Source organism: Manis javanica, chromosome 8, assembly GCF_040802235.1.
Source record: "Manis javanica isolate MJ-LG chromosome 8, MJ_LKY, whole genome shotgun sequence".
Taxonomy (NCBI): domain Eukaryota; kingdom Metazoa; phylum Chordata; class Mammalia; order Pholidota; family Manidae; genus Manis; species Manis javanica.
This window is the reverse complement of record NC_133163.1, coordinates 46,623,814-46,648,356: the sequence shown is the minus strand read 5'-3', so window position 1 is coordinate 46,648,356 and position 24,543 is coordinate 46,623,814. Positions and strand designations below refer to the sequence as shown.

At 37.1% G+C, this 24,543-nt stretch overlaps 1 long non-coding RNA gene across 2 annotated transcripts in view; it reads left to right on the top strand.

Annotated features, from left to right (window-relative positions):
* The first annotated feature begins 56 nt into the window (after positions 1-56).
* Positions 57-24,543, top strand: part of LOC118971957 (uncharacterized) — a 62,689-nt gene continuing 38,202 nt past the window's right edge. For both annotated transcript variants that reach the window (XR_005060713.2, XR_012120873.1), the window contains exons 1-2: positions 57-185; positions 7,464-7,713. This is a non-coding gene — a long non-coding RNA (uncharacterized lncRNA). The remainder of the gene's footprint in view (positions 186-7,463; positions 7,714-24,543) is intronic.

Genomic DNA, 24,543 nt, shown 5'->3' with positions numbered 1-24,543 from the left:
GCCGGGCGTGGCGGGGGGTGGGGCTCGCGTCAGGCCTCTGGGCGTGGGGCGGTGGCGAGGACGTCTCGGGGCCTCCACTCCGCGGCTGCAGGGACGGGATTCTGACTTCGCTCCCTAGTGCCTTCCGCATAGCGGAAGTCTCGGTTTATCTGGAGTTAATTCTACTTAGGAGTCAGCTAAGCACTGTAAGTGCTAACTAGTGTGGGCCTTTTTGATTAAACCTCGGCCTCTTGATCTCTTCCGCTTGCCCCTTGTTGCCCCTTCTCCTAATACTCAATCCACTAGTTAGGACTAAGGCTACTCCCTGGCAGCTCGAAACTCCTCATCCCTTTTTCTCAGACACCTCTCAATCACCTGAGGTGGGGCCATGGCATTCTACTCCTTTGAGACTTGTTTTTTTCTTCCTCAAATCCATTTTGGATAAAAACGGGGTTAGGACACTGCCGCTCAGCTGTAGCGGCTTCGCCTCCCAGGGAATCAGCAGTGTCTGGAGCATTTTCAACCTCATGTCTGGAGGAGAGGTGATAGAGGCTGGAGGTGGGTGGGGACCAGGTATGCTGCTAAACGATTTACAGGACACTGCCCACCACAGAATTACAGGCCACAAATGCCAGTACCGCGGAGGTTGAGAAAGTGGTTTAGGAGACGGAAAATGACTTTTCTCTGAGGTCCCATTTCCACTACACGTGTCCCCATTTTACAGATTAGGAAACAGGTTCAAAGATGTTAAGTAATTTACCAGTCATAGCTACTAACTCTCCTTCCTTGCCATATGCTATAAATTTAAATTCACTGAAATTGCAAAGTATTTTACTCTTTAAACAATACTATTCGAGTAAACCATAGTCTGCCAGAAATTACATTTTCTGCTTATTTGTAAGATTTAAATTTCAGTTAACTTTTGCTGATTCAGGCATTCTCACAACTTCAAACATCAGTGAGGCTCGTAACACTGACACCTCTGTATTCATCCATGTTTTAACCCTTACACATACAAAAGAATGAGACAAAAATAAACACCACAACTCTTAAACATATAGTCTTGTTTTCTAATCACACTTCTGGCCTTGTGTTTTTGATCATTTTCTCCTGAGCAATAAAATCCTGCAAGTTTTATAATTTAGCAAAAAATAAAGGAATTGATTATAAAATTTGTCATGGAATGCAGGAGATCTAAGGTATCCCAAAAGCTCTCCTGCATTTCAGACATAGTCCTGCTTACCTTCTTTGTGCCCTAGGAACCTAATTTCTCCTTAACAGTCAATTCAGTTATTCTGGCTGGTACGGTGACCTCCTTTGATTGTTGGTTTATTGACAGTGAGGAACCCAAGGTAGACAGGTGACAATCTCAACTTCTAGTTTAATGGAATCAGTGGTGTGTCCTCTAGTAATTCATACTTGTTTTGTGGATTAAATTCTGTTAATTTTATGTGTATAGCATAATGCCACATACATATTGTGAGATTTTTACCACAGTAAGTTTAGTTAACATCCATCACTACACATAGTTACAAATTTGTTTTTTCCTGGTAATAAGAACTATTAAGATTGTTAGCAGTAGAGCAGCTTTCATATATACAATACAGTATCATTAGCTGTAGTCACCATACTAGACATTACAGCCCTAGGACTTACTTATTTTGTAACTGGAAATTTGTATCTTTTGACTACCTTCACTCATTTCATTCCAACCCCTATCTCTGGAAACCACCAATTTGTTCTCAATATGAATTTGGTGTTTTTTTGTTTTGTAGATTACACATATAAGTGAGATCATATAGTATTTGTCTTTCTTTGACTTGTTTCGCATAGCGTAATGCCCTCAAGGTCCATCCATGTTGTCAGAAATGGCAGGATTTCCTTTGTATTTATGGCTGAATAATATTCCACTGTGTGTGTGTGTGTGTGTGTGTGTGTGTACCAAAACTTCTTTCTGTACTCATCCATTGATGGACAGTTAGGTGGTTGTAAATAATGCTGTTATGAATATGGGGATGCTGTAGGGAAAATGGAAGCTCCATAGCCAGGAGCCTCACGTGACGCTGGTCTGCTCGCCCACTGCACACATGCAGTGCTCTCAGGCACAGGCTTGCACACGTGTTGACAGTGAGCTATTACTGACTCTATAATAAAGAGCTCCTCCCAGTGCTCTGGGCTGCAAGGTGGTGGAGAGCCCTGGAGGTAGAGGTCGGCTTGCTGCATGCAGACTGCCCAGAGGCATACGGGATTCTAGCACTTGACCTACCACCAGAAGACTAAAGCTTGGTGTAAGACCCTTTACCCCAAGAATGTTCTGTTGTCATGTTTCAGTCTCACCAAATCCATAGTAAACTTGCCTGGGGCTGAAACCCTCAGGCAAGACAGATGCATGTATCTTTTCAAGATAGTAACTTCATTTCCTTTGGATAAATACTCAGAAGTGAGCTTGCTGGATCATATGGTAGTTCTAATTTTAATTTTTTGAGAAATCTTCATACTGCTTTCCATCATGGCTGTGCCAATTTGTATTCTCACCAATAGTGCACAAGGATTCCCTTTTCTCCACATCCTTGCCAACACTTGTTTCCTCTTTTTGGTGATAGCTTTTCTAACAGGAGTAAGTGATATCTCATTGTGGTTTTGATTTCCATTTCCTTGATAATTAGTAATTTTTGAGCACTTTTTCAAGTACCTGTTGGCCATTAGTATGTCTTTGTTGGAAAAATGTCTTCAGTTCCTCTGCCCATTTTGAAATTTGATTGTGTCTTTGCTATTGAGTTGTATGAGTTCTTTATATTTTTTGGATGCTTACACGTTATCATATACATGATTTACAAATATTTTCCTGCATTCAGTAGGTTGTAAAAAATCAAAACTCTTGAGACCAAGAGATGTTTGAAATAAAAGGGTTTATTGAGCCTTTCCAGATGCTAGCCAGTAAAAGGACTAAGTCCTGGAACAGGAAGTTTCTGCTTTACCAGCAGCAAGGACAGTTAACAGAAATGACTGTGCCAGGCTCAAGAAATGGAGGACATTTATGAAGAGTATCAAGGAAGGAAAGCTCCTTAAATGCCCAGTGGCTATAGATAAGGAAGGTGGGCTAATGTGAAGCAGGGTGAGCCCAGAGATAGGTGGTGAATCCAGAAAGAAGGCTTGTAAGTGGACTGTTGGTGATAGACACTAGTCATGGGCAAGGGGGACTTGGTGGTTCTGGGGACCTTCTAGGTGATTATTGAAATGACATCATCCAGGAAAGTGAAATTTCTGGTTAGCTGTAGCCTGTGGCTATTGACTGATGACCTTCCCTTGTCTCTCTCCCTCATTCTCTGACTGATATGTCACTTAATTTAAGACATTTCAGAATTTTCCCTTATCAGTTGCATTTTCATTTTGTTGATGGTTTTCTTTGCTGTGCAGAAGCTTTTTACTTTGATGTAGTCCCACTTCTCTATTTTTGCTTTTTTTGCCTTTTGCTTTTGGTGTCAGATCCAAAAAATAATTGCCAAGACTGATGTCAAGTCACTCACCTCCCATGTTTTCTTCTATGAGTGGTAATGGCTTTAGGTCTTACATTCAAGTCTAATCATTTTGAGTTGTTTTTTGTGTATGGTGTAAAATGGTGGTCCAGTTTCACTTTTTTACATAGGGGTTATCCAGTTTTTCTTATACCAGTTATTGAAGAGACTATTCTTTCCTATATTTTTGACCCCTTTGTCTTAACCAGATATGCATGGGTTTATTTCTTGGTTCTCTCTTCTGTTCCATTGATCTGTTTTTATTCCAATACCATACCGTTTTGATACCAGTACCATCTTTTTGATAACTATAACTTTGTAACTCAAAATAGTTTGAAGTGATGAAATGTGATGCCTACAGCTTTGTTCTTTCTCAAAATTGCTTTGAATATTCAGGGACTTTTGCAGTTCCATGCAAATTTTAGGATGGTTTGTTCTATTTCCATGAAAAAGTACTTTAATAAAGATTGCATTGGCTCTGCAGGTTGCTTTGGGTAGTATGGATAAATTAACAATATTCTTCCGATTCAGAGGCATGGAATATCTTTTCATTTGTAGATTCTTCAATTTATTTCATCAATGTCTTATAGTTTTTACTGTATAGGTCTTTTGCCTCCTTGGTTAAATATATTCCTTAGTATTGCATTCTTTTGAGGTGAGTGTATAAAATCAGTTTTCTTATTTCTCTTTCTGATAGTTCATTATTAGTGTACAGAAATACAACTGATTTTTGTATTTTGATTTTGTATCCTGCAACTTTACTGAATTTATTAGTTCTAACACTTTTTTAATGAAGTCTTTAAGGTTTTTATATATAATATCATGTCATCTGCAAATAGAGATGGTTTTACTTCTTCTTTTCCAATTTGGATTCCCATTATTACTTTTCTTGTTTAATTGCCCTTGTTAGGACTCCTGGTACTATGTTCAATAAAAGGGGTAAGAGTGAGCATCCTTGTCTTGTTCTTGATTTTAAGGGAAAAGCTTTCAGTTTTTCACTGTCTATTAAGATGTTAGCCATGGACTTGTTATGTATGACCTTATTATGTTGAGTGCATTCTCTCTATACCACTTTGCTGAGAGTTTTTATCATGAGTGGATGTTGAATTTTATTAAATGCTTTTTTAAATATCTGTTGAGATGATCATATGACTTTTATCCTTAATTTTGTTAATGTTGGGTTTCATGTTAATTGATTTGTGGACAATGAACCATACTCTGCATCCTTGGAATAAACCCCACTTGATCATGGTTTATGATCCTTTTAGTGTATTGTTGAATTTGGTTTCCTAGTAATTGTGGGGGATTTTTACATCTGTGTTCATCAGGGATATTGGCTTGAAATTTTCTCTTATTTTAGTGCCCTAGTCTGGTTTGGTATCAGAGTAATGCTGGCCTTATAAAATGAGTTTGGAAGTGTTACCTCCTTTTTATTTTTTGAAAGAGTTAAAGAAGAACTTGGTATTAATTCTTCTTTCAATATTTGGTAGAATTCTCCAATGAAGCTATTTGGATTTTTGTTAGGAGATTTCTTAGTACTGATTCAACCTCCTAATTACAATTGGTCTATCAGGATTTTATATTTCTTCATTATTTAATCTTGGTAGATTGTTTCTAGCAATTTATCCATTTCTTCTAAGTTGTCCAATTTGTTAACATATAATTGTTCATAGTAATCTCTTGATCCTTTGTATGTCTGTGGTATCTCTTTCATTTCTGATTTTGAGTCCTCTCATTTTCTTGGTGAGTCTAGCTAAATGTTTTCTATTTTGTTTTTCTTTTCACAAATCATCTATTAGTTTCATTGATCTTTTCTATTTTCTTTTTAGTGTCTACTTTACTTCTTTCCACACATGGTTGTTATTTTCTTCCTTCTACTAACATTGGGCTTAGTTTGTTCTTCTTTTATAGCTCCTTAAGGTGTAAAGTTAGGTTGTTTATTTCAAATCTTCCCTATTTCTTAATATAGGTATTTATGCCATGAACTTCCTCTGAAAACTGCTTTTGCTGCATCCCATACATGTTGTATCTATATTTTCATTTGGCTCAAGATATTATTTGAGTTCTCTTTCTATTTCTTCTTTGACCCATTGGTTGCTCAGTAGCATGTTGCTTAATCTCCATTTATTTGTGAATTTTTCCAGTTTTCTTGTAACTGCTTAATAGTTTCCTACCATTTTGGTTGGAAAAAAATGCTTGATGTGATTTCAATCTTCCTATTAAGACTTACTTTGTGGCCTAACATATGATCCCTCCTGGAGAATGTTCCATGTGTACTTGAGCAAATGTGTATTCTGCTGCTTTTGGATGGAGTGTTCTGTAAATGTGAAGTGCACCTAGTCTAACATTTTAAGTCCAATGTTTTCTTACTGATTTTATGTGTGGAGTGACTTATCCATTGATAAAAGTGAGGTATTAAACTCACCTATTATTATTGTATTGCTGCCTATTTCTCTCTTTAGGTCTGTAAATACTTGTTTTATATATTTAGGTACACCTATGTTAGGTGCATGTAAGTTTACAAATATTACATACTCTTATTGGATTGACTCCTTTGTCATTATATAATGACCTCTGTTTCTTATCACAGGCTTTCTTATAGTCTATTTTGTATGATAGAAGTAGAGCTACTCAAGCTTTCTTTTGATTTCCATTTGCATGGAATATCTTTTTCCCTCCCTTCACTTTTAGTCTGTGTGTGTGTGTCCTTAAAGTTGAAGTGAACCTTCTGTAAGCAGCATATAGATGGGTCTTGTTTTTTTTTTTTTTTCAATCCATTCAGTTATTCTGTCTTCTGATTTGAGAATTCAGTACATTTTCATTTAATTATTTTTAAATGTCTTTATTATAAGTATGGGCTTTTTGCCATTTTATTTACTGTTCCACTGCCCTGACTTGTAGTTCATGGATCCTTTCTTCTATATCATTTAGCCTGCTGTTGAACCCTTCTACTGATTTTTTTTCAGTTCAGTTATTGAATTCTTGAGCTCTGTGATTTCTGTTTGGTACTTTCTTTTGTTTTCTATTTTTTTGTTGAAATTCTCACTTCATTCATGCATTGTTTTCCTGACTTGAGTGAGATCTTTAAGACCATTATTTTGTACTCTTTGTCAGGTAAGTCACTTATCTCTGTTTTAGTAAGGTCTTTTTCTGAGGTTTTATCTTCTTCTTTTGTTTGAAACAAATTTCTCTATTATTTTTCCTCAACTCTCCGTATTGGTTTCTATGCATTACATAAAAATAGGTACCCTTTTCAGTCTTGAAGGAGTGGTCTTATTTAGAAGATGAGCTTTATCATTCAACCCTGTCCCAGCTCATAGTTTTCTCTCAAATCTTTATGGTTTTCCAAGCAGTCTTCTGTATTCTTAGTGGCTCCTAGTATTGAGGGTGTGCCAATATTTGTCAGTGTCCCAGAGGGGAGGATCTCAGCCAGCATGTAGATACGAAGTGATTGGAAGCCAGACCCCAGACAGCATCTTTTAAAGTATGTAATTATACCTCTTTTAAGGGAAGACTGGGAGATTCTGTGTTTTGTCTGCTCCCTCTGTTCTGAGCCCTGGGGAGATAGCCAATTAAGGACTGTTTCTTCACTTGCTACCATCCAGTTGAACCCATGAATACAGCTTTGTTGACCACCAGTGCCTCACTATCAGAAGACATGTCCTTTGGGCCACAACCACAAGAGCCAGAATGCGAGATGTTTTCATAAGTTCCTTTCTCAGAGACACTGGCAATCTGGAGCAGGGCACAGTGAACACATGAAGATGGGACCTGCTGGCCCCCTGGTCTCTGGAGAAGATTGCAATTAGCCTCTAGATGTGTGTTAAAATAGAACCCTGCCCCTCAGGCCACAGCTATTAAGATATGCTAATATGACTCTTTCATGGAAGTTGGGCATTTTGGTCTGCTGCCTCTGTGCTGTGTCCTGGTGGGATAGCCTGTTAAGAACTGTTTCTCTATTTGTTACAGTCCTGTTGTACCTACAAATGCAAGCCACCAGAGCCAGGTAATCAAGGAGTGTCCTCTGAGGTGCAGCCACAAAAACTGGGACACCAGACATGTACACAAGCTCCTTTCTGGGATACTGCTGATCTGGAGTTGAGGCAGAGAGAGAGCTGAAAGATGTACCCACCGGCCCCTCTGGTATCTGAAGAGTATTATGTCAGCACCCAGATATGTTTTAAATTAGAAGCCTACCCATCAGCCCAAAGCTTTGAAGGTAAGCAAATAGCCTCTTCTTTGGAAAGACTAGGTACATTTCATTTGCTGTGTCTGTCCTGGGTCCTGGGGGATTAGCTGTGATGGGTCCACAGAAGCCCTTTAAGAACTGTCTGTTAGTTCACTGTAGCCTTGTGGGTCATGGATGCAATCCTTGTTGACAGATGTTTTGGGGGTCTATTTCTCAGATGGAAGTCTTAAAAGTTGTGGCACCATATGGAATCCAAACCCTTCACTTATCAGAGAGAAGCTGTGAGTTATCAGTTCCCTTCCAGTTGTCTGTCAACACACTGGGGGTGAAGTTTATAGAGAGATTGTGTCATAGCCTCTTCTACGTGTGTCTGTGGGTGTTTTCTCATTTGTCTGACATGTAAGAGCTAGTTTCTGGATTTCTTTCAGAGGGTATTATTCCATATGTAGCTGTAGATTCAGTGTATCTGTGAGAGAAGGTGGGTTTAGGATCCTCCTGTGTTGCCAAGTTGAACCAGAAAAGCATGTTATAGATTCTTATAAGAAATACTGCATCACCAGCACTTTTGATGGCATAGGTATGATATTTTGTGGGGTACCATCCATAAAACATAGATATCAGTGATTGACTTGAGGAATAATTCAAGAATATTGGACTCATTAATACCTTCAATGAATTTATTTCCTTCACATTTTCATAATGTTTATACAAGAATTAGATAAAACAATCCAAGTGTAATTAAGTATAAAGGGTTCTTTTACTACTATTAAATAAATGATAAAGTATGTGTTATAGTTTTTCATAGACCATGTCATTTCTTTCTTAGTGATATAGTGGTGCATCTTACAATGAATGTATCTGAAGATTTGATGAAACATAGTATATACCTTAAATAGTAATTCTCTAAACATGTTCATAATGAAATGAAATATTATCTCATTTGATCATCACATGAATTCTGTGAAATAAGGTGGGCATTATTATTGCCATAAGGCAAATGAGACTCAGGTAATTTCCATTTTCTAATAGGTGAGGCTGTTTGTTTTTTTTTATAGACTTTTGAACTTAACCTAATAGTTTAATGATTTGTTTGCTGTAATATCAAAGCACAAATTTAAGACATGTTTACTGTTGAGTAGATTGTGTTACATAATGATACCTTTTTGAGAGTGTCATGTTATAAATGAAAGATGATGGGAGATAAGCACAGGGAGGTTTATGTGTGGTGTTAAGGAATACTCGGATATTACAGGAAGTCCGAGAAAGGAAGCAAAAGGTCAAACCTGTGAGAAATGTGGTGGTGTGGAAAATATCTCAAACCTAGGCAAGAACATTTATGATCTTTATTGTCATATCATAGGTTTAGATCTCATTGTTCGGTCTTCAGAGGTGGCTCATTTTCTCCCAGATACTGTGCCTTCACGGTATATAGCTATAGCTGCCAACAGCTGCTGCTTGGTGGTCAGGTTCTTGCTTCCAAGTAAAAGACATCAACTCTGGAAGGATTGTTAGTTTACAGAATCGATGGCAAGACTGGAGATCCTGGCCGGGAAAATAATATAGACCAAAAGAGACTAGGCAGGCCAGAACACAACGAGCTGCCAGAGTTTGGGATAACCAGCATTTTGGTCTTGCAGCTTCCTCCTGTCAAAGAGTTACACATTGTTGCGTTCCCAAAATGGGGATTTAGATCCTGGGCAGCCAGAAAAAACTACATGTATACTTGATTATTATAGATTATACCATATATATTTTGTTTACATATGGCTGAATAGAAGATTTAAAATATACATTTAATAAAGCCATTTTTAGCTAAAAGGAATTGCTTTATTCCCGGAGTACAACATTCACCTGCAGGAGGCATAGCCATCTTATTAGCCCCTTCCTTGCCAAAAGTTAAAATACACAGGGGTGTTTTTTCCCTTGGGAAACAAATCCAATTTTATAGTGAAATATATGATTCACCTTATTTGCTGGAGGTAGCCTATAAAAAAGGCATGACTGTGGATGGTAGGGAATCATTTTTAGATATTCCTTGATTACATCAAGCTCCAGTGGTCATTTGACTTCCATCTCTGAATTTAGTAGTTCAAATATCTAACATATAGTTACCTATTTATTTGTTTTTCGCTTACTGCAAAAGTAATGAATGATTATTTGAAAATTTGCAGCATTACAGAAACAGAACAAAGAGTGGTCTGTCCCCATAATCCTGCCCTCAAGGATAATTACTGTTAATCGCTTGGTACATCTTACTCCAGAGTACTGGGTTCCATTTCCAGCTTTTCCATTTAGCTAACAGCCTCGGACAAGTTATTTGTCCTCATACTGCCTCAGTTTCTTCATCTCAGTGTAATAGTAATAGCTTATAGGGTTTGGTGAAGGTTTAATAAGCTAATATATAAAGTGTTCATCATAGTTCCTAGCATATAGTAAGTGCACAATAAATGCTGGTTTTGTATATATGTATTAGGATCGGCTAGATTATGTTACAATAGTGAACAATCTCCCAAATCTTAGTGACTTAACGTAACAGAAATTTATTTCTCGCTAATGGTACATGTCCCTCATGGACTGGCAGGGCGGTTTCTCCATGCTGTCACTCAGGAAGACAGGCTAGTGGAGGTTCCACTATGTTATGGTCACACTCTACAATATGTGGCCTTTTCACCATAGCAGTGAAAAGAGACTATAAATCACACATGGACTTTTTACTGCCTCAGCCTGTAACTGACATACTCCACTCCCACTTACAATTTATTGAGCATAACTAGTAACCACAGCTCTGTCCAACTGCAGGTAAGCTGGGAAATGTGGAGTGCAGAATACTTGTGCATAGTATAATAGCACCCAAAGTATACTGTAATACTATATTACAATATATAGCATAATATTATCCAAACTGTGTTGCAATTTTTCTATTTTTTAAAACTTGATATATCATGGACATCTCCCCATATCAATACAAATTTATTTATTCATTGACTATTAGCCCTTTTATGTGTCAGGCATTATTTAGGTACTAGGATATACCAATGAAGAAAACATTTGATAATTCTGGCCGTCATGTAGTTTAGATTGTGAACAGTAATTTTGTACATTTTGTAAAAAGTATTATGTTAGAGGGTGATAAATGTTAGGTGAGAAGTAACAAAGGGAAAAGGAAAAGGGAGTCTTGGAGATGCAGCCTTAAATAGATAGGTCATGGAAGGCCTCTGAGGTGATTTGAATTAAATTCTGAAAAATGTGAGCAAGTGAGCCTTGTGAATACCTCTGTTGGGGAGCATTCTAAGAAAATAAAACTATTAATAGCATGGCTTGGTGATATGAACATGAAGATGCATTTTCCTGCTTTTGTATATGTTTAAAATTTTATATGAAAAAAATTAAAAACAAAAAGTAGCCCTGATTGTAAATTTTATATCTGCATTTTGGAAAAGAAAAATCAAGCTAGAAAATTTATTAAATATCCTCAGTTTCTTTAATAAAAAAGGATTTTTACCAATATACCTCCTCAGAAACGATATTTTATCTTGTTTATTTCTCTACATCCTCATAAATGGCTACTATACAGTCTGGCACTTAATTACAGATTGTTGTGTGTGTTAGTCTTATCTTTCCAGTTATTTGTTAAACTCCTAATCATTTCTTGCTTTTTATCCCCCCCTTTCTATAATTCCCTTTAAAGTGACTAAACATGTAAATTCCCTATAAAAATTATAGATTGAGAAGTAAAATTTAGGGATGGTTTTATTAAATATAACCTCAGTCTCTAATAATTCTTAGAGCATTTTGCTGTGTTTAGAATGTAAAAAAGCAAAACAAAATAAAAAAAACCCTGCACAAAGTACTATATCCACAAGCAATTAAAAAGTTTTGGGCATAGAACTGGTTCAAAAATACTTCAGGTTTTTTCAAGTAATTGGCAGATGGGAATAAGAGTATGAATAGAGAGACCTTTTTCTTTGTTTTTTTGTTTGTTTATTTACTTATTCATTTTTATTAAGGTATGATTGATATACACTTTTATGAAGGTTTCACATGAGAAAACAATGTGGTTACTACAGTTACCCATATTATCAAGTCCCTACCCATACCCCAATGCAATCACTGTCCATCGTGCAGCAAGATGCCACAGATCCACTATGTCCCTTCTCTGTGCTACACTGTTCTCGCCGTGATCCCCCACACCATGTGTACTAAACATAATACCCCTCAGTCCCCTTCTCCCTCCCTCCCCACCCGCCCTCCCACACCCCGCCCCTTTGGTAACCACTCGTTCATTCTTGGAGTCAATAGAGACCTTTTTTAGTCATGGTTCTTCCACTAAGAAATCTGTTCTCTCTGTGATTTACTGTCTGTTGTCATACAATCAAGCTACATTGTACAAACATTTTTAGTACATTCTGTCAGTTTTTCCTTAAGATGACCAAGAGTTTCAACAATTAGATTGTGACTGATGAAAAATGAAATCATTCTCATTAAGCCCAAAGAGTTTACAGGACTCTCTAAGCGTATTTGGCTGGATTGTGAGGTGACACCCAGACACCAATGAGGAGTGTCTCTGAAAGCTCACTCAGAACCACCCTGTATTTAGGGGAAGTGGTGACAAGCTGGTCAAGTGGCGAGGAGACTTGTTCAACACAAATTTGTCAGTGTTAGTCACATAATTGAAACATGATGTTTAGAGGGAAATGCATGACACTGCTGGGAAGCTATGTTGGAAGAACTGGGGCAAAAGAAAAGATAATCAAAAAATTTAGGGAGAATTGCACTTCCATGACACAGATAACTTGGAAGTCTGGTGCATAAAAAGTTTTGTTTTCATAATTTAGTTCACCCTACTTATGATTTATTTCATATGAGGTTAAAATCTCTATTTTGACACCAACATTGTCACCTGCTGATATGCAGTTAGAAACATTTGTAAGATTTGGAATGATTAATTTCTCAGTATCAGCCTGTCTAGTCATAGGCCTTTTCTAATCACAAAAACAGTTTTGAAATAATAGCCATACTTCAGTGTCAAACACAGAAAACATGGAATCATCTTAATTCAAACATTATCAAGCTGCTCTGAGACCAGAGATAGTAATTTTCTTCTCTGAACCTCTATTTCCTCATCTGAAAAATGGAGACACAGATTATCTTCCCTTTGCATTTTGTTGGTTTATTTTAAGTATACCAAAATCCTGAGCCTAGTTCCAGGGAGAAATCTGAGCAAAGGAAACATAAAGAATAATAAAAGCGCAATTTATGGTGCCCTTGAAAAGGTGTTCCTTATGTTAATTACTAATCCCCTCTCTGAAATGAGGTTCTCCTTCGATTTTTACCTGAGGACTAGAGCTTTGCTTTTCACTCTCCTATCACATCACCAATTCTCTATTCAATAGTCATTCATTCATTCAGTCTTTTAATGAGTTGATCATTTAGCAAATATTAAGATTCTACCATGTGCCAAGCAATAAGCTAGGGACTAGAGATACAAAAAGGAATAAGGCATGGTTCCAGCCATCATGAAACTAATAACAGAGCAAAGGAGACCAACGCTGTACAAGTATTTACAAAGCTAGCAGCTGCTGTGGGAGCTTTCAGCAAATCATTATGTGACCTATTTGAGGGGTCAGAATGGGTTTTGGGGATATCAAGGCTAAAACAAGAAAAATGAGAGAGGAGTTGGCTAAGCAAAGAATAGAGGGGAGAGTAGTGGTTTAGGGAGCTGTAACAGCACTGAATTGATTTTGAAATACTGAAAGGAGGGCCAGCAGGACCCAAGTCTCAGAGGCCTCGCTAAGGGTTTGGTCTTTATTCTGAGAGTAATGAGAAGCTGTTTAAGTGTTTTGTTTGTTTATGTGTTTAAGCAGGGAAGTGACATGAGCACTTGCATTTTTAAAAGATTATTTTAGGCACAATATGCAGAATGGAGAAGAGGATGGCACACAGTATATGTGGGGAGACCGGTTATGAGGCAATTAGAGGAGATGAATTAGGGAGAGGGGAGGGGAGAGGGAAAAAATGTGGACTGATTGAAGAGATATTTAAAAACAGCATCAGTGGAATTTGATTATGAAGTCATCATGAATCAAGGATGACTTCTGGATTTCTGGCTTCAGCAAATGGGTGGATACCATTTATTTAAATAGGAATACTGGAAGAAGAGAAGGTTTGGGAATGAGAATCATAATCATATTTGACCAGCACATTGCATATGCAATAAACCCTTTAGAATACAAAAGTCCCAGGGTAAAGATTCATATAGTTGTGTAAATACTGGTTCTCATCAAAATCATTCTTATGACTGGATGATATGTATATACTTTCAGTGGTCTTTTACAGTCTTATTCTTGGGCATTTCATATCCGTTTAGGCCAGACCTTGGGTGTGGTACTGGTCCCAGCTTTAAATGACTCTCTTTGAAGCATCCTCTTTTTTTTTTCTATAGATTCTAAAAGTGTAACTTTTTGTTTTCTCTTGTCTTTATTCTCTCATGTGAGATCTGATTTCATCTGATGGTCACTCCCACAGATTGAATTTTCTTCATTTCTTACACTTTTTTTTCCCCATTGGGTTCTAATATATTCAATCACTTTCTACTGTCTAGCTACTAATCTTCCCTATTTTGTACCAATTTCCAAAACTGAACAAAAAATTAGAAAACTGAGGGAAGAAGCACATTTTATAACAAGTTATTATTGCCAAATGTTGGGGGGCATCTGTTTCACAGTATGAAATACAAGTAAACTGAATGCAAATGTTTTGCAGTCTTCACAAAAGATAAATCCATTGATAGATGGGTCTGTTCTTGTGCCAATACCTTACTGTTTTGAGTACTGTAGCTTTGTAGTATAGCTTTAAGTGAGGGAGCATGATATCCCAGCTTTGTTCTCTCTTAGGATTGCTTTGGCTATTTGGGGTATTTTGTGGTTCCATATGAATTTTAGGATTAGTTTCTCTAGTTCTTTGAAAAATGCTATTACTATTTTGATAGGAATTGCATTGAAACTGTAAATGGTTTTGGGCAGCATGGCCATTTTGACAATATTAATTCTTCTTATCCATGAACATGGGATAGATTCCCATTTACTTGTATCTTCTTTAATCTTTCTTATCAGTGTCTTACAGTTTTCAGAGTACAGGTCTTTCATTTCCTTGGTTATGTTTATTTCTAGGCTTTTTACTCAGGTGAAATACTTGTGAAAATATTTGTGACCATATACGGGCTATTAAATATGAACAAATTTCAGAAGAATGGTATCATACATACTGTATTCTTTGATCCTGATGGGATTAAATAAGAAGTATGTATTGGAAAAACAATTATAAAAAGTTCATATGTTTAGAGATTAACAAACAGACTCATGAATCAATTAGAAAATAATGGAAATTAGAAAATCTCTAAACTCAATGATAAAGATATTACATATTAAAAAATGATAGGGATTATTGCTCCTAGGCATGATGGAGTAACAGCTGTTGAGCTTAGCTATGTGCCATAATCAACTATAAAAGTAGCAACATATGTGAAGCAACTGTTTTCAGGCAATGGATGTCAACACAGGGCAATGATCCTCCAGATAAAGGAAACATGTAAGGTGACCTTTATGTCTGCCTTGCTTTTCTTAATGGGGGCACTTTCTGGTGTGTGGTCCAGGGAGGTGGGTCCAAGTACAGAGCAGCAATATTGCTAAGTAGAAGAGTCAGAGATCAGAGTCTGGGCTGCTGAGATGACTGCACTTTGTGAGTCAGTATACCCAAAATGATGGAACTGTGAAGAGAGGAACCTCAGAGGTCACTGGGGAGGTTATCTTCAGGACTGTGGCTAAGGCACGACCATATGAAGCCTACCACTAGTGACAGTTAGAAGACTTAGAACTTAACAGAAATGCCAGTGCTGGAAGATTGTGGAATTCCAACCCATTCAGACTGGAAAGATCTTTCTGAGTACCTTGGGCATTCATTTGAAACCCTCACAAAGTCCATGCCCTATGACTAAGGACAACACCAGAACTGGATCAAGGTGAATCAATGTAATCAACACCTTCCCAAATAAAACTCAACATTCTTTTAAGAAAGATAGTATAATACAGTTCCTCATACTATAGCAGCCAGAGTTGTTCCACATACAATAAGAAATTACCAGATGAGTAATTCAAGAAGCAGGGAAATGTAACCCTTGATCAACAGACAAAATTGTCAGTAGAAACAGTGATGACCCTAGCTGTTGGAACAAGTAGACATAGACTTTAAAGCAGCTATTATAAATGTGCCAAGAGTTTAAAGGAAAAGATGGAGTTTTCCTTTAAAAGTATGAGTGAACAGATGGAGAATCTCAGCAGAGAAATGGAAACTAGAAACAGAACTAAATGTAAATTTTATAATTGAAAAACTGCTAAACAGAGCTTACAGGAAATATTATCTAAAATGTTTCTATTATAAATAAATAAAAGATAGCAATTCATGCTCAAAGTATAAAACTTAAGAAGTTAGAAAATAGCAGATAAACAATATGGAAGGAAACAGACTAAGAGAAGAAACTAATGAAATAGTAAAGAAAATTATACAAGGCCAATGTAAGAGAATAATAAAAGCAACAAATTTCTAGCAAAGTTGGTCAAGAAAGAAAAATGTACAAATAAACAATAACAGAAATGAAAAGGAGGGCTTAGCTGGAAATGCTTTCAACATTAAAAATATAACAAGATATAAAGAAGTTTATGCTAAAATATTTGAAACTTGGATTAAACAGATAGTCTTAGAAAATGTAACTTTCTACAGATGTCTTCAGAAGAAATTGAATCTCTGAATGGTAGTTCCATAGCCATGAAATAAATAGACAATAAATTAAAATATTCCTGCAAAGCAAACTTCAGACCCAGAGTTCTGCTGGTCATAGAACATATAATTCCAGTATTATATGAACTGTATCAGAGAATAGAAAAGGAAGATTAACCCTCCAATTCTTTTTATAAAGCTAGTATAACCTTGGCATCAATATATCATATAACCTAATACAACAGAGGCTCTGTCATGACCATAATAAAAATCTTAATAGTGAAAATTGTAAGTTCAGTTAGAAAATGGAATCTGACAGTATATGAAAGATATAATACATCTTTACCAGGAGGGTATATCTCAAAAATCCAGGATTAGCTTAATATTTAGAAACAAAACATCTTTCATAAAATTCAACACACTTATGATTTTTTTTAAAAGCTTCTCAACAAGCAAGGAATAAAAAGGACCTTTACTCAAATAAATGTTACCTACCAAATACAGCAGCTAACATTATTCTTAATTTGATATGTTGAAAGCATTCTCTTTAAGCTCAGGAATAAAACAGTTAGCATAAAGGAGATCTAAACAGATTTTAGGAGGAGAAAGCTACCCCTAGAACTCTGTGTAACACTGTGGCCCAACATAAACAAATGAAGAGAGCTATCATGTTTACTGATTATAAGACTCAATATTGTTTCATTTTTTTTGTGTGGAATATAAAAACAAAGCAAAACCAAATGAGCAAAACAGCAGTAGACTCATAGACACTGAGAAGTGACTGGTGGTTACCATGGGGGAGGGAATGGGATGGGTGGGTGGGAAGGGTAGGAGGGGATTAAAGGGCACAAAAATTCTCAGTCATAATATAAGTTGGTCATGGGTATAGAAGTACAACATGGAGAATATAGCCAATGATTTTCTAACATCTTCCTATGTTGACAGATAATAATTGCATTAATGGGGGTGAGGATTTAATAATATGGGCAACTATTGAACCACTGTGTTGTGTACTTTAAACCAATATAAGATAGTTTATCATCTATACTTCAGTTTAAAAAAAGACCCAATGTTGTTTTTTCTTTAATCAGTTCTTCCCAACTTGATCTATGGATCTATGCAATCTCAATAAAAATCCAAATGAATGTATGTGTGTGTGTGTGTGTGTGTAACTTCTCAAACTGTATCTATAATTTATATGTCAAAGCCACAAATATATATTCTTGAAGAAAAACAAGGTAGGGAGATTTGCCTTACAGATTATCTCATTAAAAAACTAAAGTAATTAAGGCAGTGTATTGCTGGTTCAGGGATAGAAGAAGTGACCGACGGAATAGAATACAGGACACCCAAAGAGAACCCCACCTGTATGGAAGCTGGATGTGTGACAGGCTTGCTTTGCAGACCAGTGGAAGAATGAGTGGACTTTAACAAAAGTGTTAATACAATTTAAAAGCATAACATTAGACCCTTACTAGTTCTACCACTTACTAAAATAAATTCCAAATAAATTAAAGATCTAAATGAGAAGGGTACATGATAAAACTTAAAAAATCATACAGAAAACTATTTGATGGTGTTGGAGTCTAATAGAATTTCTTGAGATCCAAACATCATAAATCAAAAAGCAAAGATGACAGCCAAACAAATTTTGATTAAGACCAAAGTTGGAGGAATCGCACTACCCAGCTTCAAACCTTACTACAGAACTACAGCAATCAAGACACAGTGGCAATGGCATAAGGATAGACATACAGATTAATGGAATAAAATGGATAATCCAGAAATAAACCCTTATATTTATGGTCAGTTGATTTTCCATAAGGGTGCCTAGACAATCCAATGGGAAAAAATAATCTTTTCAACAAATGATGCTGGGACAACTGGATATCCACATGTGAATAAATTAAATTGGACCCCCTATCTCAGTCATACATGAAAAATAACTAAAAATGGGTCACAGACCTCTATGTAAAAAATCTATATAGCTGCAAGAAGAAAACATAAGAGTAAATCTTGCCTGACCTTGGGTTAGGCAATAAGTTCTTAGATACAACCCCAAAAAGACATGTGATTAAAAATATTTTGATAAATTCACTTAATCAGAATTAAAAACTTTTGCGGGGCAAACTTACCATCAAGAATATTAAAAGCCATCCCATAGAATGGGAGAAAATATTGGTTGAGAGTGGCAATGAAAACCATCTAGCAGAACAAGAGATGCACATGCTGGCAGTCAAGAAAGCAAGCCTTATTAATACTGAGGCCTCAAGGCATACAGGCAGGCACCAACAGTATCTGCTACACAGTCCCAGACGGTTATCAGTAGAATTAGGCAGGCCCCAGTCTCATCTTGGGTTTCCCCACAAAGTGCCCAAGCCTGAGAAGAAAGACTTATGTGCCATTACTTTACTAAGGGAAGCAGTTTCAAGAAACGGGTAGGAAAATGGGGAGTGAAGCAGGGAAGGAAAGAGAACTGATATGAAATTAAATGATTGAGTTGGCCCTCATTAAATACCACTGATTGTTTCATCTCTTGGGGTAGGCCTTAAGAAGCCTTAAAAAGCCCTTGGACTTTTGAACCTGAAAACCCAAAAAGTACCTGAGTACAATTTTTAAAAGAAAGATTGGTTTTCTTCCACAGGTAGGTAGTTGATATCTGTACATCTGTAAATTAAGATTCTCTTAAGACCTCATTCGTACCTCAGGTTCCCTTTAATCAACATCCAACACAAAATTGGTGGTAATGGATAGCAGGGATAATTGAAATGCACAGAATAATAGCCACCATTTAGTAAGCACAAGGCAGTTTTATATAATGTTGAATCCTCACAAAGTAGCTTTTGTTAAATCGATTTTATTAATGCCCAAACTGAGATTCAGCTAACTTAAGGAAGGAACTTGGCCAAAGTCACAAAACTAGTTAAGTAGCAGACCAGGTTTTGAGACCAGGTCTTTTTTTTTTTTTAATTCCAAAAACAATGTTCTTTCTATTTTATCATGATGCCTCTTAGAAGAAAGGATTGAGATCTCCTCTTAGCCAGTACTTTTTTAAAAATGTTATTTATTTTTTAAATAGGTCATACAAAAACATGGTTTAAAATTCCAGAAATAGAAAAAGGGTAAAGGGTATCCAGTGAAAACTCTCCTTTTCATCCTGTCCACCCAATTCAGGGGCGACTAATATTACCAATTTCTTGTCTCCAATTGTCTCCAAAACATTTGTGCGTTAAGTATAAATATCATTTTTCACCCTTTTAACAGAAATGACATGCATACACACTAGTCTCACTTGAGTTTTGTTTTTTCACTTAACAGTATATCTTGAAATTCACATCCATATCCTTACATAAAGCATAACCAACACTTTGAAACTTTCTCATCACTAGACCTTTTATTATTAAAGAGTACAAGGTAAATTACATTAAAATTTATTTACTCTTTCCCCTGTCCTACTTATCCACTGCTGAAAGAATAAACAAAAAACAAAATGGCAGAGTCAGGTAATAAGAAAGGAATGGAGAAACCTGAAATACACATAAGCTCAACAGTGGCTCTGAATCAAAAAATCTTGTTTTCTCTCTCAGGTTACTTGGCCCTAACTTATCTGTAATTTTCAGACATGTTTCATAAAGTGACTGTTGGTACTGTTCTGTGGTTTTTGTTCACATGCATCAGTGGAGTGTGAGTGCGGGTTTACCTTTTGGCAGCTTAGACTCTCTGGCACCAACATTCCCAGATCCAGTTCTTGTCCAGACTGCATAGTCCTAAAGCCTCTATCACACAGTACAGCACTTGATTGCATTTAGTCTAATGCTTTTCACTGGTCATTCCTTGTAGGTAGAAAATGACATCCTTCAGGGCAGAGACTGCATCTCACAGCATAGTGCCAAGCAAGCCAAAGTATGTTATGCATGTCAGCACGTACTGGAGGAGAGAAGGTGAATTTGATCCTGATACTTCCACCAGCATTGACAAGAGGCTGAGATAGTTGGGGATGTGGGGGAAAGTGAGGATGGAAGTAGATGGAATCACAAGTAATTGTCTTGAAATATATGTGCTAGTCCACCCACACTTCTATATCAACATCTCAGGTAGGGAGAGAGGATGGGAGATAAATACTTTGAAAAAGCTCCCTAGGTGATTCTCATAGTCCTCCATCCGCATACCCCAAATTCATAATTACGGCAAGGAGAGGCACCGAGACAGGAGAAAATGTCAATTATCCACTTAAGGTGAAAATTATTAAACAGCTTATTTTAAGGGGAAGAGGATAGGTCTTCCTTTTTCTCCTTTTCTTTGTGCTCCTTGTCATAGTATTAGCATACAGAAAGGGCAAACCATAGTAGTGAAAGCGGCCCACACACATGATCTGAGAGGCTCTAATGGTCAGTTTTTGTGTGTTCCAGGTGTTCTAATTTGTTTGGTTAAAGTTGTTCTCTTTTCTTCTTCTTCTTCCCGAAAAATTCCATCAGAAAGATCCTGGATCCATGTTGTTAATGTCCACTAATTTATGCACTAATATTTTCTAATTTCCTACTTCAGTGTTTTTTAAACTTGAATGAGTATCAGAATCACCTGGAGGGTTTGTTAAAACACAGATTGCTGGGACCCACTCTCAGATTTTTTGGTTCAGTAGTGTGAGGAGTCCAGGAATTTTCATTTCTAACAAATTCTCATTTGATGCTGATATGGTTGGTTTGGGGACACTTTTGAGAGCTAGTGTTCTAATGATGATTATTAATTTCATATTCCCCACTGTAGTGGGAGGAGGGAATCCTAGGAACAAGGAAGGGTGATTGGGAATGGGAATCCTGATAAATTTTAATAGATGAAGGCTTTGTAACTCATGTGTAGGGAGAACTGCTCTCTCAGCATAGGCAGGTCCAGAGGCTTTGCTAGGATTTGGATGAGACTTTTATGTAGTCCTAGTGAGAGCTTTTACCTAAAATTCATTTGCCCTGTGTGAGAATTCTCATTTTAAAAAAGCAGTGGGATGGGGGAGAAAAGGTTGCAACCCATCCTGATGTTACTTTTCCCAAATACCCATGAAATATAATTTGGACTCACCTACTTTTCTCCATCCTAACTGTCCCAGTTCTGAATCACTATTATCTCTCACCTGGATACTGCACAGTCTCTCAGCAACTTTTCAAAGTGTGATCTGTAGACCAACAGCCTCAGTATCACCTGGGAGCACAACAGAAATGCAGGATCTCAGACCCTCAGGCCAGAAACTGCATTTTAACAAGGTCTGAAAGTTATTTGTATGCACATTAATGTTGAAAAGCAATGTACCCAACTGTTTCATTTTGTCCCCCTTCCAATCCATTCTCTACAGCTACAAGGGTGATCCTCTTAAATTAGATCATGTCACTCCCCTGCAAAACAAAACAAAAACAACCCCCTGTGATGGTGAACCATGACTCTTAGAAGTCAGACTCAGTGCCCTGCTGTGAGCTGGCCCCATCCTCTCTAATACCTCCTCCTCTGTGTCATGCTCCTGTCTGTCACTGTGCTCTACCCAAACCTTACTTTTCAGTCTCTCTCACAGGTCAAGAACTTTCTTGCCTTCAGGCAAGTTCCTTCTGCCTGGAATGTTCTCCTCCAGTATCCATTGCAAATCTAGCTCCTTCTCTTCCTTCAGCTCTCAGCTTAAACATCACTTCTTAGAGAAACCTGCTTTGGCCATCCAATTAGTATTGCTCTTCCATTATTATCTTTCCTTCATGGTATTCATCATACTTTATAATTAATTTGTCTGTTCACTCTGGGGTCAAGATCCACCCTTACAAAGGAAGTAAGCCTCTCTGGGTCTCAGAGTATGGCCCACAGTACGCACTCAGAAAATATCCACCTAAGGAATGACCCCTTGTTTCTTTACCGAGCAAGGGAAAATTGGAATGGAGGTGGGGAATAGCCTTGGATTTTAAAGATCACAGAGGAAATGGGGCCTTAAATTTGGGGGAGAAATGAAAGAAGCAGGAATTTCAAGAAAAATTAAAAATAGTAAACAAAGCAGAGGGATGAAAAGTGGAATTTTGTTGTTCGATGTGTTATCCACGTGGGGACACTGCAAAGGGATAGCCAGAGCCACTTTTCATTTGTGGTAGGTGGGAAAAGGTTAATGAGTGAGTTAGCTAGCTAGCTAATTTGGTGTAATGCCTGACTGGTACTTCACTCACCACCTACTCCCAGCCTCTGGTTAGCTGAATGGTTTGGATTCTGTCATTGTCTACCAGGGACTGAGGAGGAAGGAAATATGCTTCCATTTCAACAGTGGTCACCTAAGGTGTCCTCTGTACAGAAAACAGAGGTGTCCAGGGCCCCACTCAGATTTTCATTTATACAGTGATGTAATTCTCATTTCCACTACTGGATCCTATTTTGTAGTTGACAGTGTTAGTTTAGAATGCAGATTGCCAGACTGATTTCTTAAATGTATCTACTTCATTCTGTTCCTAAACATGTTGAATTTCTGAACTAGGAAACATTAATCTATAAGACATACTTCATTCAGTTGTCAGTTTTGTTAATGCTGATTTGTAAAGTACCTGAAAGGTGGTTGTGAGTGGTACATCATAACTAATGTAATGATAAAGATATTAATGTTGTGGGTTTTCTTCTGTACTGGCCATGTAGATTTTCATGGAAAAGAAAATTGACATCGTTATAAATATCTCAGGTAGCTGTTCAGAATAGTGTTATTCAAACTTGAGAAATGAACAGGCCTCTTGGGAACACTTCTTATGGATATCTAAGAATATGTTAGCTGAAGAGTTGACTTGCTAAAGGTCTCTTTATGTAAAAATACCTTTTAATTGTGAATTATGATGAGAAATGAGTAGTTTAGAAGTGATAACTGTTTTAAAAGCAATTGTGGATTTGAGGACCCCAGTTTAAGAAATCTTGGAATATATATCAGGTAAGAGAGTGAAGCCAGCATAATTACTCATCACCACCAATGGAAAATAGTGCTACAGTCCTGTCTGTCCCCCTCTACACAAATACGCAATCATTAGAACAATGTGGAGAGTTCACTAGAAGAGGTGGCAACAAGGAGACACTTAACTCTGATCGAAAAGGACAGAAATCTTCCTGGAAGATATGACTCTTTTTTTTTTAATAAAAAATAGATTTAAAAAGAAAGGTCAATGATACACAGTCTTATAAAGGTTTCACATGAATAACATTGTGGTTATAACATTCACCATAATATCAAGTTCCCCACAAACACCCCATTTCAGTCACTCTCCATCAGCACAGTAAGATGCTATAGAGTCACTACTTGTCTTCTCTGTGCTGTACTGCCTTCCCCACGCCCCCCCTACATTATGTATACTAATCATAATGCTCCTTAATCCCCTTCTCCCTCCCTCCTCACCCAACCTCCTCAACCCTTTCCCTTTGGAACCACTAGTCCCTTCTCAGAGTCTGTGAGTTCGTTGTTATACTCCACAAATGAGGGAAATCATTTGGTACTTTTCTTTCTCTGCCTGACTTATTTCACTGAGCATAATACCCTCTAGCTCTATCCATGTTGTTGCAAATGGTAGGATTTGTTTTTTCTTCTAATGGCTGAATAATATTCCATTGTTTATATGTACCACCTCTTCTTTATCCATTCACCTACTGATGGACACTTAGGTTGCTTCCATATCTTGGCTATTGTAAATAGTGCTGTGATAAACATAGGGGTGCATATGTCTTTTTGAATCTGGGATTTTGTTTTCTTTGGGTAAATCCCTAGGGGTGGAATTCCTGGGACAAATGGTATTTCTATTTTGAGTTTTTTGAGGAACCTCCATACTGCTTTCCACAATGGTTGAACTAATTTACATTCCCACCAACGTGTAGGAGGGTTCGCCTTTCTCCCATCCTCACCAGCATTTGTTGTTTCTTGTCTTTTGGATGTTGGCCATCCTAACTAGTGTGTGGTGATATCTCATTGTGGTTTTAATTTGCATTTCCCTAATGAGGATATGATATTTGAATTGAGTTTGAAGTCTTTGCAGGACTTTCAAAAGCAGGTGGAGAAAGGGAAAAAAAATCTATTCTAGGCAGAAAAAATCATTATATGCAAAGATA